Below are 18,656 nucleotides of genomic sequence, written 5' to 3'. Positions count from 1 at the left end.
CAATTACTTCAAAGTAACACTTTGTCTGAGGGAAACAGGGCAGCAGAAATTCTTTATTTTTCACCCCATTCCTGGCCCATATGACATTTTTTTAAAAGACCAGAAAATCCCTTTTTCTCCTGGAAATGCAGCTTGCAAACATGGTGAAGCACATCACATGTGGAGTGCAAGATGACTAAGTTATGTAGATATCAGCAATAATAGGGAAGAACTTGACATTGAAGATCGCTCATGTCACAATGTCCTTATTCAGAGGTTCAGAGACTTTCCTGATTCCATGGAAGCAGATCAAAGAAGTTTTAGTCTTTCTTCCCATTTTATACTTCCCAATCTAAGTTTTAAAGGGAACTCCAATACTTTTCTTCTTATGACCTATCCACAGGATAGGAGATAAGTGTCTAATTGATCGCAGAGGGTCTAACCACTGGGACCCCCCTGCAATCACCTTCCCAATGTTTTAAAGATTTGTGTTCAGAACACCGGCTATCCTAGTTCACAGAGCGAGGGTGAGTTTTTTGCCCTGTTTGTCCTGTCTATGGGAGAGCCAGATATACATGAGTACAGTGCTTGTGTATCTCTGGCTCTCCCATAGACAGTGCATAGAGGGGGAGGGGTGTGGACCAGCGCTCTGTGCACGAGAATAGCCAGTGTTCTGAACACAAATTTTCTGAACACTGAGGGTCCCAGGGGTTAGACCCTTCATGATCAGATACTTATGCCCTTGATGATGAGAAGAAAGATACCGGAGTTTCCCTGTAAGTCCACTGCATAGCAAAGCTAATCCATTACATGAAACTGATCGAGCACCCAGTGTAAATATAAAAGAATCAACTTTTATAAAACATCATAAATGATAAAAACTACGTCTGACCATTGCATGCCAACAATTAGCTAAAAATGAGGGAAACAGGCGCTCCATAGAGTAGTAACGTCAGAACCCGTGGTGAAATAATTGTTATACAAATTACTTGCTCACCCTGGGTGGTTGTGCAAATTCATACACAACAATGATGTAAGCGTAGGATAATGGTAGGTCGACTGCTGCCCTCCGGTAGATATTTACAGTATAGGATAAGGCTTCAAAGGAACCCGGCTCAATCGGCGCTGAACGACCACAACAGGTGAACGGTTAAAAGGAATTTATTTGACCAGAATGTGACGCGTTTCGCTGCGCATGCGCAGCGAAACGCGTTGCGTTCTGGTCAAATAAATTCCTTTTAACCGTTCACCTGTTGTGGTCGTTCAGCGCCGATTGAGCAGGGTTCCTTTGAAGCCTTATCCTATATATAACATTTAGCTACAGACAATCTGATGGTAATACAGAAAGGTCACTATCTCCAGCTACCTAGGACCAGGTGAGTCACATATCCTCTACATATATGTCAATGAAAACTACGGACTAAAGTGTACTATTAGCAGTTATTCATATAAATATCAATGAATTCAGTCAAACCAGTCACAACGGCAACATCACCTGTATGCAATACCCTGAATGGCAAGGGCAAACAACTCAAAACATCAGTGAACAATGAAGGAAGACCTTCCAAAGAATAAGGAAAATAAAGATGTACACAACTGAGAATCCATCAAACAAGGCTATCGTCTGGTCTACTTCAGGGTGTAAGGTCAGTCTTCTCAAAAAGGTGATCTTATACAGAGTTATAGTTGCCTACATATGACCTAAGTGATCTTTTGTGGACCAATCATGAGCATGATATGAGCAGAAGCCACAAAACCCAAATAGAAGAAATGCCATCCAGGAGGAATTAGGAGTCAGAACAGTTCAAAGATCAAAAAAGAAGGTGAGCATAAGAAGGCATATACATGCAAAAGAGCGAAGACCTGCAATCCTGATAACAATTTTATCTTACATTTATATATTGATCAAAGATGCAGCACCCCAAATTCCAATACAAAACAGTGGCTATTTTATTCTATTACATCTCAGCTAGGGAAGTTTCAGTCCACTCAATGGTACCATTATCAAGCAAATATATATTATATACATATATACCCATATGAATGGTCTTGTAGAGTGAATTTAAAGGTCTCTTGCTGAGGATTGTTGTATACACATGGATTTACATACCCGCTTACTAGCATGTATTACATTTCTTGATAATGGCCCCATAGAGTGGACTGTAATGACACCTGCTAAGATGTTATGGAATAAGAGAACAGCTATCTAGCAATGGATCCTGGACTGCTGTAATCTATCTATCTATCTATCTAGTAGTAGATAACGCAGTACGAAAAATAACGTGAAAAACATGTGGTTTTATTGTATGATGCAGCAGACAACGTTTCGGCGATCTCTCACCGCCATTGAAAATGGTGGTGAGAGATCGCCGAAACGTTGTCTGCTGCATCATGGAAGAAAACCACAATTTTTTCACATTATTTGGTGTGCAGTGTTATCCACTACTGTATAAGAAAAAACGGGGCACCGAGGCACTATTGCGCTTGCACCCACAATCCTCCTGAAAGTTTGGTCTGGATGTGCTGCTTTTATTTGGCTGTTCTCTCTATCTTTCTATATAGCAAACGAAGAGGCAACAGCCCTCCCATAAGGTGCAAAAAACGGTCTTTTATTACGCAAATGTGTTGGCAACGTTTCGGCTGGCTCACCCAGCCATTGTCAAGCGTGAATCAGCCGAAATGCTGCCATCATGTTTGCGTAATAAAAGATCTACTGTAGTTCAGAAGAACAGCACAACCAAATCAACGTTTTTCCATATATAGGTGCACACCGTCGTATGGCTCCTGATCAGGGATACCAAGACTTCAATCCAAGTAGAAAGGACCGCAGCACACAAGGTTCCATCCAAATAGAATTAGTTTATTGCATCCTCAGCATAACAAAGTGCGACGTTTCTGCGGTTTCTCCCCGACTTTTTCAAGCATGTTTGATAAAGGCGGTGAGAGACCGCAGAAACGTCGCACATTGTTATGCTGAGGATGCAATAAACTCACTTTATTTGGATGGAACCTTGTGTGCTGTGGTCCTTTATGCTTGGATATCTATCTATCTATAAGATTACTTAAAATATAGGGGAAATAATGTACATGCACTGGGTCCCCTTACAGTGGCAACAATTTTAAGTGAATTCTACTCTGCTTGGCTACATGTGTCTGGGCAGGTGGCATGATGCAGTTGCGGCATTGCACCACTTGTTTCAGGCTGCTGGGTATCCAAAAAGTTGGAGGTTGCAGAATGTTCCACTGTTTGAGTGGCTTTGTACCGAGTTGCTGGTCATAGGGAGAAAATAGCATCCTTTTCCTCAGGGGACGCTTCTTTTTGGCTACAGAGCATCCCACTGCTGGTTGTTTTATATTAAAGCAAAGAGTGGTCAGCCTGCACGGAACCTGAATGGTATTGCCAACTGTGTGGAAGGAGGATGTGATAAAAATATTCTTTGGTGGAACACTTCTGCAATATTGAAGGGAAAAAATTTGGGGAGAAGAAAAGAGAAGCGGCAATGAGGAGTTATTATTATTATTTACAACAAAAGAAGAATCCAAAAGAGATTGCACTCACCATCCACGGACTATATTCAAAAGAGTAAAGGCCTACAAAGGCAGAGGCAAGGGCACACTCCGGCTAGAAGAAGCTCAAACCAGCGCAAAAAAACTTGACCCGGTGTGCCCCTGCCTCTGCATTTGTATATGCCTTTACTCTGTTGAATAAAGTCCGTGGAGGGTGAGTGCAATCTCTTTTGGATTCTTCTTTTGTTGTACTACGTTGCTTCTGTTGAGGTGCACCGCCGATATCCACACCTGTGCCTCACCTGCACTGACACCATTTCCCGCTCCTATACACTGCCCTAGTCCTGCATGTGCCGGATCCCTACCACTCAAGTTTTCAATTATTATTATTTATATAGCGCCCTTGGTTCTAGGACACTTTATGTTTACTAAGGGTTAAAATACATGATACAAATGCAGGTACAATGAACATGATACAGAGGGGGAGATGGGCCCCACCTACTGCCGTTTAGGAAGGTGCAGAATACCCTCCACAGATCTTATAGGGTATTTGAAGGCTATCCAATAAAGGTGTCCCCACAATGGTTGTTCAGTTTAGCACAATATGTGTCTAGAAGTGAAGTAGCACCAGCCGGTAGAGATATGTAACCATAAGACAATGTTTACATAGTGTTTTTTAAGACTCATTTTGAGACGCAAAATATATAAAAACCAAAAACAATATCCTTTTACCCCCTAAAACGTCTATTTCCCCCATTAAGTCCATTTCACGTGTAGTTTTATTTTACATCTGTAGTTATGATGAACAGAAAATAGGGAGCAGGAGACTTCTTTTGTGGCATTTTTGTCTAACAAAAAAAAGTCCCCAAAAACATCTGCTTTGCATTACATATTTGCCTTAGCTGTAGCAAAAACATAACCGGAAATGAAAAGTCTAAAAGTAAGTCAAAACTGCTACAAATATACAAGCTTATTAAAAAAAAACAACAATGGAGGTCTCATTGACAACATCACATGAAAAACGAAGCCAAAACCAACACAAAGATGAGCACAATGGTTCCCACACATAAATAGCTGTGCCACACACGCAATAACACACACACGGCGGAGAGAAGAATAGGGCAGATTACGAGGCATCATTACCCTGATTGCCAAATGAACCATTCATTGTGCTCTGGTTATAGCCACACAAGGATCACGCACACATTATTACACACCATGATTACCCAGATGTTGCCTCCAATACAATACACGCTGACGTTACACAATAGTCACTATCTCTGTCCTATCCATCCCCTCATCTAATATCTAGCCATCCCTTTGATTCCTATCGTAAGTCCTCCACAGAGACAGCTTTCTTGTGAACACTTGTTTCCAATGAGTGGTTTGAATTGAGTGAATTATACGGTTTTCATCTCATTTATCTGTAAAGTGACAGAATATTCTGCAAGTGTCATAGAAGGCAAACTAAGGGTGTTGCGGCTCTAGATGGCTTCCAAGAAAATATGCATATACTCATTTGCATAGACTAGTCCCCTAAACCTTAATACATTCAGACTCCAGATTAGACCCCCCCCCTAAAAGAATCAAAAACTATAACAGGGACTATATCTACCATGTGTCATGTATAACAATGGTGTCTTCGTATGTGGAGCATTTGGGCATTCTCAGTCACCAGGTGCCACTTCTATCTCTGCTTCCCCTATAACTATGACCATCATTGGGGCAGAGCACTGGTCAGGGCTCTATTATTAGGTCCCATGATTCGGTTTTAGAGTTCAATAACCCTTTAATGATGCAAGGTTTTTTGGTGTTAATGACCAGACCCCATTTTTAAATCTGACATGTGTCTCTTTATGTGGTAATACCTTTGAAATGCTTTTTCCGTTTCACAACAAAATCTTTTTCTTCCCCTTTTTATGTTGCCATGTTCAGACAGCCATCACTTTTTGTCCAATTGCACTGTGTGAGGGCTTATTTTTTGTGGGATGAGCTATACAATTCATTGGTAAAATTTTTGTCATACATGCTACCTTTTGATAATTTCTATTGCAAATGTTTGGAGGCTGGGTGACCAAAATTAGCAATTTTTGTGCCATTTTAATGTGTATTTTTCAATGCGTTCACCATGAGGGATAAATAATATTATTGTTTAATAGTCCAAATGGTTATGAACACGCCGATACAAATTATGTATAGGTTTTATTTATTTTTATAGTATAGTATGACTGTCTGTATCCACTGACAGGTCACCTGTGAGATACAGCCTATGGCTGGACCTCACAGGCTTCCATATTTGGCAGACAGGAGGCCATTATCTGGCCACCGGCTGCCCTGGCAAAGATCGGGACCATGTGATCACATCACAAGATCACCGATGGGGGACAGGGGACACCCCTTCCCCCGTCAATCCTGCTGATGATGCAGTAATCAGCACAGACCGTGGCATTTATGGGCTTAACAATGCCCAGACCAGCACAATCTTAGTCTTGGCAGCTGCGGCAAGATCCTTTCTGTGAATGACAGACGGTTCCTACCGCCAATCTCCTTCAGTACGTCCAGGAGAGCCAGGAATAAATAGGACGTATGGGTATGTCCTGTCATGGGAACATACCTACTGCAAGGATGTACCCATATGTACTGGGGAGTAAAGGGGTTAATATAATAGCCAGGACAGAAAGGTCTGATGTTTACTTCCTTTTTGCTTTTCATGGCCCATTGGTCTATACCCCCCCCCCCCCCCAATAGCCATTTGCTGAAAATACAGTTTCCTAGAAAGAGGAGTTCTGCACAGTTTCTTACCAATAGAAAAAGGAATGAGACAACCGAAATAGGACTACCTCTCTCCAAGGGCCCCAGAGCAACCTCATGGTCTGCCACTATGGTACATATGCCCTTGAGTACATACATGTATATACCTCAATGTTCTGAACACTGGGTGCAGGCTTCTGTGTTCACACCTGCCCCATCGTGACGTCACTCCCCGCTCCCTCAATGCAAGTCTATGGGAGGGGGAGCGACGGCCGCCGAGCCCCCTTACATAGACTTGTATTGAGGGGATGGGGCGTGACGTTACGCCCCGCCTCGTGATGTAACGCCCCACCCCCTCAATGCAAGTATATGGGAGGGGGTGGGCGTGAACACAGAAGCCCGCCTCTAGTATTCAGAGCATTGAGTTCCAGACACTGGGGAGCGGAGTAACCCTTTAAAATGCTAAATTGTGCATCCTGTGCAAACCAAGAGATTAACATATTGAAATATGTGACCAATATTTACCCCAGGAGGTTGGAGAGAAACATGACATAAAACAACCAGCAAAAATCTTTGAGTAACACTGGTTTACCAGGTAGCAACACCTTCCAGTAAGTGACAATGTCTCCCAATGACTGCCACTCTTCTCCTGAATTAAAGGGGTATTCCAGGAAAAAAATTTTTTTATATATATATATATATATATCAACTGGCTCCAGAAAGTTAAACAGATTTGTAAATTACTTCTATTAAAAAAATCTTAATCCTTTCAGTACTTATGAGCTTCTGAAGTTAAGGTTGTTCTTTTCTGTCTAAGTGCTCTCTGATGACACGTGTCTCGGGAACCGCCCAGTTTAGAAGAAAATCCCCATAGCAAACCTCTTCTAAACTGGGTGGTTCCCGAGACACGTGTCATCAGAGAGCACTTAGACAGAAAAGAACAACCTTAACTTCAGAAGCTCATAAGTACTGAAAGGATTAAGATTTTTTAATAGAAGTAACTTACAAATCTGTTTAACTTTCTGGAGCCAGTTGATATATAAAAAAAAGTTTTTTTCCTGGATAACCCCTTTAGCATTCGACTAAAGTAATCTCCCGAAGAGCGATACAGTTGACACTCTTCTTGTGGATAGTCTCACTATCCTGCTCGTGATGCCACCATCCAATAAGTGGCACCTTCTACATGTTCAGTTGTGACAATGATATATATATATATATATATATATATATATATATCATTGTCACAACTGAACAGATAACACAATCCAAGACATCTTTTATGTTCTGACTATAGATGATTGAGATATAGATATTTTTTTTAGTTCATCCATCTCACACTTTCGATACAAAAAGCTATATCTTAGTCATATCTTGTAGAGGTTGACCCTTTTCTTCTGACCTTACCACCCTATCCATGATTTCGCCATCCGACAAGTGACACCATTGGCTCAAGAAAAGTCATTCGAATATGTAACACTATCTTCCAATGAAATGCCATGCTTACAGTAAGTGACACTATCTTGTTATGATAGTCCTTCATTGAGTGACTCTAAGCTCATATGAGTGACACTATCTCAGAGTGATTGGAACAGTCATCAAGTCAGTTACATTATCTTGTTATGAGTGACACTATGCGTCATTTAGTTACTATATCTTCCAGAAAGTGTCACCAACGGCAAAGGACTATAACAATAACAAGCAGTAATAGGGGGTATGTAAATATAGCTCCATTCAATAGGAGGCATGGCTACTACATGTAGGCTACTGATGTAGGTTTGGCTTCTATCAGGTTGTTTATATCAGTATAACAAAACAACCTTATATAGTATGGGGGGGGGGGGGGGCAGGCGGGGGGTCATAACTTCTTTAAAAGATTGTTCCAATGTTCAGAAGGTACTACTACCCTGTGTAACTTATAACTGTCAATTATATTAGTCTGTCGTATGTTTTAAATGCAGATTGTATGATCAAGAGATCACTAGATCATATTTTTATTCTATTTTTGGGGAATCTTTTGGGGTTTCCCAACATCTTTAATTCATTGTCCTCCACAGTATTTGAAGGTCATCAGTAGACTACTATTTTGAATTATCATTACAAGTGCCATTGTTTGAAGCCTTTGTGCTCCAGTGAAAATGCTCTTGTGAAGACCACCACCCACTCAGAATTTACCACATTGACCATATATAATGTAATAACACATAATGGGAACTATACAGGGTAATTTACATATTCATTGTGTGACGTAGACCATACATCAGATAGAAACAAACAGACACAGCCAGTTCTTTTTAGGAAGGGTCAATCAGAAAACAATAGGATGCCAAGATGCTTGCAGTGCCATGGGCTTTGAATGGACTGGCAGGGTGCTTGCTTGCCCACAGCATTATTCAATCTCCTCCTAGCCATGTTCTTGGGGGAAACGGAGGACCGGGATCCCCATTCTGACCATCAGTGGACCCCAGCAGTAAGACCTCCACTTATCTTGCATTAATTATCTATTAAGTGGATAGGTGGAAGATTCTTTAGACCAGAATACCCATTAACAATATATCTATGTGGGGAACTTTCTTGCCTTTTGATGATGACAGGTAGGTAACTATAAGGGAAGTTCAAAGATACAGATTCACTTGGGCCCTGATGCCTTATGGAGTCCAATGACTTATCAAGCAACCATGTTTTTCTAATTCTGGATGACCCCTTTAACCTGAAACATGCAACTGTGTTGTTCTCCAAGGAGATAAGCTGCTGCCAGAGGTCCTAGCTGGGGAGAATTCCTCTCTCTAAACTGAAACAGATGCACGCTAACCCGAGCCAAGCGTTCATATCTATGATTGTGGGGGTAGGGGAATACTTATTGAGCGAATGAGCATTTGGCCTGAAAATGTATATTGAATCAGCTTTTATTGAGTATTGAGCATGACAAGAACAATTTATGAACCATTAAGAACATTAGCAATAAAGGTGCCCATACACCTTCAATCCGTGCTATCCAAAAATTTTTTTTAGCTGACAGCTATCTCTCCCATTATCCCCAAACAAGTGAACCTGCAACTCAAATACACATTCATATGTTCTGAATAAGGAGAAGGTAAGCAAAATGCTGCCAGACAGCTCTGGAAGTGGCTTATCTCTCAGAATACTAAAGGGCCAGGCAGCTGAAATCCAACAAACCCAATCCTTCTCTCCTCAACATCATCTGGAACCAAGGGCACTAGATAAATAAACAATAGTAAACTGTCAGAGGAGAGTCAGGAGGCCTCTGTACACATTGGACAGTTGGATGGTGCCTAATAAAGCCCAATGGCTTGTCAAGCAGCCATATTTCTTCAATTCTGGACAACCCCTTCAACCTGCAATACACAATTCTTTTGTTCTCCTAGGAAACAACCTGATGCTAGATGTGTCTGGCTGTGAATTACTCCCCATAATTAAAAAAAATAAAATAAAACACATGCCGAACATGCATATCTTTAGTTGAAAAGGGGGAGGTCATAGGCAATACTTATTGGCTGAATGAGTGTTTGGACCAAGTAGTTAAAAGTAGACATGAGTAATTTTAGAAAATTTGATTCGGACAATTCGCCAAATTTTTTGAAAAATTAGGTTTGATCCAAATTTATTCGCAGCGAATCTATATAAAAAAACGGCTATTTTTGGCCTACAGAGAGCCTCAATAGGGGTGTAGAACACTTTGCTTTGTTCTAACACGCACATGCAGTGTGCTGGGGTAGTGAAATAATACTGTTATTCAGAATAACATGCAGATTAGCGGCATTGCTTTTAGAATCACTGCCGGAGAGCGGCACAATGACAGAGCCTGGAGGTGGCATCAGTATGAGGAGACCATATAATGGCTGAATGACACAACCTGGAGGTGTTGGCAGCATGAGGAGACCATATAGTGACTGCATGACACAGCTAGGAGGTGTTGGCAGCATGTGGAGTCCATATAGTGGCTGAATGACACAGCGTGGAGGTTTTGGTAGCATGAGGAGACCATATAGTGGCTGAATGACACAGCGTGGAGGTGTTGGAAGCATGAGGAGACCATATAGTGACTAAATGACAAAGGGTGGAGGTGTTGGCTGCATGAATAGACCATATAGTGGCTGAATGACACAGCTTGGATGTGGCTGAAGCATGAGGACACCATATAGTGGCTGAATGACACAGCGTGGAGGTGTTGGCAGCATGAGGAGACCATATAGTGGCTGAATGACACATCGTGGAGGTGTTGGCAGCATGAGGAGACCATATAGTGGCTGAATGACAGCGTGGAGGTGTTGGCAGCATGAGGAGACCATATAGTGGCTGAATGACACAGCATGGAGGTTTTGGTAGCATGAGGAGACCATAGAGTGACTGAATGACACAGCGTGGAGGTGTTGGCAGCATGAGGAGACCATATAGTGGCTAAATGACACAGGGTGGAGGTGTTGGCAACATGAGTAGATCATATAGTGGCTGAATGACACAGCTTGGATGTGGATGAAGGAGGAGGACACCATATAGTGGCTGAATGACACAGTCTGGAGCTGGCAGCAGCATGAGTAGACACTAGGGCTACACAATCTTTAAGATTAAAAGATGAATTTTGAAATTTAAATTGAAGATTTATGGTGGCTGAATGACACAGCGTGGAGGTGTTGGCAGCATGAGGAGACCATATAGTGACTAAATGACAAAGGGTGGAGGTGTTGGCTGCATGAATAGACCATATAGTGGCTGAATGACACAGCTTGGATGTGGCTGAAGCATGAGGACACCATATAGTGGCTGAATGACACAGCGTGGAGGTGTTGGCAGCATGAGGAGACCATATAGTGGCTGAATGACAGCGTGGAGGTGTTGTCAGCATGTGGAGACCATATAGTGGCTGAATGACACAGCATGGAGGTTTTGGTAGCATGAGGAGACCATAGAGTGACTGAATGACACAGCGTGGAGGTGTTGGCAGCATGAGGAGACCATATAATGGCTGAATGACACAGCGTGGAGGTGTTGGCAGCATGAGGAGACCATATAGTGGCTGAATGACACAGCGTGGAGGTGTTGGCAGCATGAGGAGACCATATAGTGGCTGAATGACACAGTCTGGAGCTGGCAGCAGCATGAGTAGACACTAGGGCTACACAATCTTTAAGATTAAAAGATGAATTTTGAAATTTTAATTGAAGATTTATGGTAGTTAAATTTTTAGGCTCAGACCCAGGCACAGCAGCATCAGTAAACCATATATTGGCTGAATGACACAGCCTGGAGTTTGCTGAAGCATGAGGAGACCATATAGTGGCTGAATGACACAGCCTGGATTTGGCAGAAGCATAAGGAGACCATTGAAATTTAAGATTTTTAAATAGAAATTTAAGATTTTTAAATTGAAATTGAGGATTTTTAAATTGAAATTTTAACTCCCAAGTTTTAGTGCCCCGGGCCCTGGCGTGTGGGTACAAAAGACCAAATTTAACAAGGAGTCACATGTCACATGGCGGCACAATCACAGAGCCTGGATGGCATTAGTGTGAGGAGACCATATAGTGGCTGAATGACTGCTTGGAGTTTGTGGCAGCATGAGGAGACCATATTGTGGCTGAATGGCACAGCCTGGAGTTTGTGGCAGCATGAGGAGACCATATAGTGGCTGAATTGCACAGCCTGGGGGTGGCTGAAGCATGAAGAGACCATTGAAATTTAAGATTTTTAAATTTAAGATTTAGAAATTGAAATTGAGGATTTTGAAATTGGGGGTTGAGTCTGAGGAACCCACCATACCCTTCCCCATAGAGAGCACATGAACATTCCTCCATGCTGTTCTCTAGCCACTCAGAAGCTGCAGGTGCAAGGCCAATGAACTCTGTCCTTAGGGACCACACCTTCCTGAGCTGGTCTTTTTAAGGCTTCAGTCTGCTCTTGCCAATTGCTTGCGATAGATATATTTTCCTAGTACCGTAGTTGCTCATTCTATCTGTGTTCATTATCCTATTCTCTTGTTCTCCTGACCTTTGACTTGTTGTTTGACTACCATTTTGCTTACTGAATCTGTACTGCAATGCTCTTACCAGTAAAGACTTGGCTTACTTGATTCTGATTTTATGTTTGTTTGTGCATTCACTATCTGTTCTTTTGCTGTGCTATTTTTAATGAATCCTTTGGTACCCTGACCTTTATCCTGACTTCTATATTATTTTTTATTATATACCTGCACTTTGGTAGCATATAGACTGTCATGGGGCCACCCTATTAAGGATGTTTGGGAGAGCTCAGGGCTGTACTTATCCATGCCTGATGTGACATCATGTTTCCATTGGGCATGACATCACAAATCACAGTAGTCACTTGTTCATATAAATCAGTGTGCTGACCTTGTAGGTGGCAGCGACTTGCTGACCTTGTAGGAAATAGTGACTATATGAAGGAGTGCAGCGCTGCATGTGATTGGAACAGTATGTTCAAGAGGGCTAAGTTATACCATTCTGTAATCAATCCGATTGCAGACATGATCACAGCAGCTGTAGTTGAGTGTGCTGCTGACCTTGTAGGGAAATGGTTATATGTGACATAAGGTGGACAATATACAAAACAAAAAAAACTTATTTGCTCAATAAGATCACATGAATTTGGTCACAGCAGTTTTAGAAAAGTGTGCTGACTTGGTTGGAGACAGTGACTTGTCCAATTATGAGATTATCTTGGTTTGGGAAACAGCTGCATGTGACAGAAATGCCAACATGAAACGGGCTGGAACATTTTTTTTTCCTATTGATTAGATCTTGTGAAAGATCACAGCAGGGGTAGGTGAATGAGGTGACCTTGTCGGAGGCAGTGACCTGTCCACTCATGAGGTTGTGTTAGTGATGGAACCACAGCAAGTGACAGGGAGAGGAGGAGTGACATTATTGTAAAATTATAGTCCCCGTATATAAAAGGAAGATCACACACGGACCACGGACCACGTCCATTTTTCAGTCATATGAATTATGGGGAAGAAATAATTAATTTATCCACTGAAGGATTAAAATAATTGATTCTACCTAGCAAAGTGAGGAAAAAAATCTGACCCTGTCCTCTGCCTGACAAAGAGTAATGGTTTCTCCACATTAGAAATTCACAATATTTTCGAGTGTGTGATGAAACCGCTCGGTTACTGATTACAGATTCACGGCAATGATTTAACCATACAGTATGACTTTTGCTTGCAGTGAGTGATTCTACAATACCGCATCTGATCGATTCTGCATTCCAGTGAGTGATTTCCCTTTACACTGCTTCTACTTCCTATTGAATGGGCCTTCAGTCTCAAACAAATCTCTATTCCAATGAGTGCACTTAGTGAATGAGTCGACAGCCCAGAGAGCTCATCTAGCTTGAAGTCTACGTTCCGGCAAGGGGTTGTACTATTTAATAAATAAGCCTCCACTCTATATGTTGTAGAATCGCCCTATATCTAAGCTTTTACCCCTCTATGAATGGGTCTACATTCCAATAATTCGTTCTTCTTGCCAATGGAAAAGTCTAGATTCCAGAGGCATATTCTGCATCCATACTGCAGTCCTTATAGAAGTCAACATTCCAGCTAGTAATTTGATTCACCTCTAGAAGATTGTTCCTTCCAGAGACTCAACTTTCCACTGAATGAATTTACTGTCTATTTGCTATTCTAATGAATGATTTTAGCTTTCGTCGTATGGGTTGACATTCCAAGGAGTCATTCTACCTTTCGATAAATGAGTGTACATTCCATTTAGCAATTGTACCCTAACATAAAGGGATTTTCTTTGCATAAATGGACCAGACGGTGTATATGCTAGACAGTTCTTTTATGTAGTTCAGGGCAAAAGTCAGTGCCCTCCACTGTAAATAAATGAATTTTGGTAGCATTGATCCTGTATGATATCACATACAATTCCCAATATCTCTTGCCAATATGCCATGCTCTCAACAGCATATGTAAGACAAAATGTATTGCCTCTTTGTCAATGTGATAACTGTCTAAGATGGTTTGCAGGCTGGAAGGGAATTGTTAAATATTCTTATTAAGCCATTTACCAGGATTTACAGTACATACCATAGAAGCAGAGCAGGCAGATGCTATGGACCCTCTAAAGGAAGCTTAAGTTGGTCAGATCAGGTTGTTCCATACTTTTTGTTAAAAAAAAAAAAGAAACAGTTAAGAAGGGGAAGTTTTATGGAGCCCACTTGCAGTCATCTGGTCCTCATCTCCTGCCCCATACTTCTTCGTCACGGCCAGAGTGAACTGCACAAGGTTCTCTTTCCATTGGGACTTATCCATTAGTGAATATAGGAAGAAGAAATATGCTTTTGGGGTACGAGTCTCCTTTGTTTAACACAAAATTAAAAGGATCATTTATACTGGCCAAACACAAGATAAAAGTTGGTGGAAATGGCCAATTTTTACGATTTTGGCAAACCATAGTTTGAAAATTACATGTGAACAGATGGCAGACTACTTAAAAAATGTGATCAGTCAATGTCTGTGGAAGGTATACCACCCAACCTTAACAGCTGTCCGTACATATTAAAGTAGTGGTATAGCTATAAGTTGTACAGAGGTTTTGGGCTCACCAACAACCCTATTGACAAAACTAAAAGTGTCACATCAAGGTTAGTAGAGTATGCAACAAATGTTGCATTTGGACCTAGGAGCTTCACAATACACTACTTTGGCCATCTCTATCACCAAGGTATGCCTGAGTCCACATTCCAATCAGTAGTTCTACATTCTGACTCCTCTACATCTTACAATAGTCAGGCTTACCTTCCTCCATGTCATCCTACCATCCAGCAAGTGGCATTGTCTCCTAATGAGTGACACTACATTTTTTTCCCAGGGTTGCTTTCCCAGTAATTGACTCAGGTTACTAGCAGTGAATGAGACTGATTCTAATGGGTGACATTACCTGCCAATGATTGATATGTACAATTACAATACAATAATTGTGACGGCCTGCCAGTGGCTGCTCCTTACAGGTTCCTTTATGAATAACAGATGTTTGTCAAAAAAAGTCACATTTTGTTGGACAAGACAATTTCTTCATCCAATTATGGCATTTTTCGGGAAGGATCATTGGCCATCGTAGACAGCTCTCCTTATAATAAGATTCCTTCCCAATGTGTTGTCTTCTGCTGCCAACACCTGAGATGATTGATCTACCACTAGTACTGAAACTCCTATCTGCTGTCATCACCATCTAAGAAGAGGATCATTTGTCACGTTAATTAAAGAAAAAACTCTGTAAATAATCAATTTTATTTGATGACATGTACTGAGAACCAAGGGATTGGGACAGAATATTGCTCATTGCTTGGTTTTCTACCCACCAGGGATGCAGTACTTTCTACAATGGACCTTAAAATCTAAACGAACCAGAACTGGAGACCACACTATAAATCATCGACAAGAAGCGCAGGGCGTCATGGGTCTCAGTTGTAGTCATCTCTATAGTCATAGACCAAGAAGCGACTGATTACTGAAGCAATAGGCTACTTTCCAGGTTGAGAAAATCCTCTACAAAGTCCCAAAATGAAATGAAACCCAAGCAAACAGATAAGAGGCTCATTGCCGTCCTAAAAAGAGAGAAGGACCTGGACTGTGCGGATCATAATAATATACCGTGGTCTAGCAAATAATGAGATTGCTTTCAAATGGATGTATATTCAATAAATGAGATTGGCCATGCTTTGCATTGTGCCTGGGAAAGCAAATAAGAGTATTATGCCGTGAAGAAGGCTGCCTCCATCCACATGAGACACCCTTTCAAGAAAGAACACCTTTTCTTACATTTCTAATTGACCACTCAGTAGAGAGCGAATCCCTGCATGGAAATAATACAGGTTGCCTTGCAGTGAAACAGACTGACATCCACAAATAGAGGCCAGATGGCCTGTACAGGCTGCCTACAGAATAGTAATGAAAAAGACACAGACATGGATATGATAGGAGATATGGATAGATGATATGAGAGATGATCGGTAACATAGATAGGACATATACCCAACATACCAAATGAATATGCACATATATATATATATATATATATATATATATATATATATGCTTCCATGAACATACTAATATATAGCATTCAGATCAATATGTCACTATGCATTTATTTCGCAAACATACAATTCTCAATTGATACAAACCAAACTGACCCCTGCAGAAGCAGATATACTGCTGTGCATACTAAGCAGTGTGACAATGTAGTCAGATGTATGTGTGTATCTGTACATTAGGCTGGTGCACGCACATATGTATATGAATGCATATGTCACACGCAATGGTAAATAGTGCATGCCAATGCAAATAGAGATATACCTAGGTTCCTCACCTTATAATATTGTCTTTTTTTTCGCAGATATTTGTTTGTTTTTGAAGGATCGGGGTAAAGCCTGGTCACCGATTTTCCCCAAGAAGCCCACCTGCCATAGACATGATCCCACAGGGGTGGAGCCTGATAGGTAGGCCCCTCCTCCTGCGCCTTATTGCCACTGTCCAAGGATGTAAAAGAATACTGGCCTTCTGTCAACAGGACGGTTGTCCACGTAGTTGGAGGGCTGTGAATAAGCCAGCCTCTTGTAGTAAAAGAATATGGCCACCTGTCCAGTATGGCTGCTCCTGGTTTGTTGGTGGAGGGATCTGTGTGGCACTGTACCAAGAGTCCAGAAAACAGAGCAGCTTTAGATATACTAGAGCTGGCAACAATCTAGCCAATTCCAGATGTTCCGGTACATTTCTTGCCAAAACACCAGTCCGTTTCCTTGCCCTCTTAGCTTCTCGGACATGTATTAGCTGCTCCGTTTGGATTTGCCATGTTTGCATTTGGTGGGCCTTGCCATAGGTCAGTACGATTCCTCTTCTTAATGCTTTCTGTACTTGTAGCCACTGCTGGCTTTTCAGGATTGATGATGCTTCTCCGAGCTGTTGTTCATCGTGAATTCCTGCTAGCCGCAGGATGGAAGACTGTCTTCCTACACGCTGCCGGAATTTTGTATCCCTGTGGCCTGACCGTTTTCAGAGACTTTCCCATAGACTAGCCATTGCAGGATTTCTGAGATTTAGAAGAGGAGGGGGGTCATCGAATCCTTGGGCAAACTACGGCCACATGGGATTTGTGCATCCCCCACCTGTCAGGAGATATTAGCCCTCTTGTCTAGTACTCTCCAGTGGACTAGTGCTCTTAACCTGTGTAGTAACCAGTCACTGTCAATTGTCCAACAGCCTCCTATCCCCGGGTGGCCCAGTCGCTCTCCAGGGTACTAGGTAATTGTCTTTTTTCCTATTGCTGAACCCGTAGGTAGTCACTCAGTGGCCACTTGTATCCGATTGTCTGAGAGAAGCAATCTTGACATCCATCATATTAAACATGATTACCCGTGTATGAGGGAGACTGAGGCAGAAAAGCAGCACAGGAGAAAAGGAGCCAAACCCCTTGTATGTCCTCACTACTCCTAATATTGTGAGCAGCCCCCTATCATCTCATTATTGGTCCTGTCTTGGCTTCTTGTCTCTCTCGGTGGCTATCTGAGGTCTCTCCTGGTCCTCTCCATCTTGTAGAGATGCTATGTACCTGTTTGTCTCTTGACAGCACCTGTCTCGGTAATGTCTCCACGTCTGTGATCCTTGTCTGTCTCTTACTAGCTGCCTGTCTCTTCTCCTCTCCTCCGCTCTTGCATTCCTTCTCTAGTAGCTTGGTGAGCGCTCTCGCTGGAGGTCTCTCTTTTTCCCTTCTGTTTGTCTCTTTTCTCCTTAGGATTCGAGATGTTCTCTGCTACTGCTCTTCTTCTTGTAATTTTGTAACCCACGTAAAGAAATAACAAAGAAAATAAATGAGAGATTGTGGGGCTGTTCAGTCTCCAGCTCCCTGCCCCTCCTCTGTCTCTCCCTCCCTTGCTCTCTCTCTCTGTCTCTCTCTCCTCTCTCTCCCTCCCTTCTTCCCTCCCCCTCACTCCTTTTAACCCTTAGTCAGATGTAAATCTCTTCACCCGAGCACTCTCTCTTTCATCTCAGCTGTCTCTTCTCCTGTCTGCCATTCCCTGCCCTCAGAGCAGGCTCTCTGGCTCGGTGTCTTACTGATGTATCACCTCCACCATTGTGTGCAGCCGTCTCTGCTATCATTCCTTCTGTGTCCCTCCATCTCCCTATCTCCACCCTCTCTCTCCTTCACCCGCTCCCTCCTCTCTCACTCCATCTTTCGCTTGCTTCATCTACCTCTCCTCCTCTTTCTGTACAAACATTTCTGTCTCACTCCATCTTTGGTCCCCTCCCCTCTCAGCATCCTTTCCCTGTACATGTTATTACACATAGATTTCTATATACATATCTCACTACATCTGTCCCACTCACCCCCCCCCCATTCTAGTCTCTTTTCTCTGTCTGTCTCTACAGCACATCATAC

At 42.1% G+C, this 18,656-nt stretch overlaps 1 protein-coding gene across 2 annotated transcripts in view; it reads right to left on the bottom strand.

Annotated features, from left to right (window-relative positions):
* ADGRL1 (adhesion G protein-coupled receptor L1) overlaps positions 1 to 18,141 on the bottom strand; it is a 391,958-nt gene extending 373,817 nt beyond the window's left edge. For both annotated transcript variants that reach the window (XM_056570743.1, XM_056570744.1), the window contains exon 1: positions 16,590 to 18,141. The gene's annotated coding sequence lies outside the window, so the exon portion shown is untranslated. The remainder of the gene's footprint in view (positions 1 to 16,589) is intronic.
* Positions 18,142 to 18,656: the final 515 nt, after the last annotated feature.

Source organism: Hyla sarda, chromosome 4 (genome assembly GCF_029499605.1).
Source record: "Hyla sarda isolate aHylSar1 chromosome 4, aHylSar1.hap1, whole genome shotgun sequence".
Taxonomy (NCBI): Eukaryota; Metazoa; Chordata; class Amphibia; order Anura; family Hylidae; genus Hyla; species Hyla sarda.
This window is presented reverse-complemented; position numbering and strand designations above follow the sequence as displayed.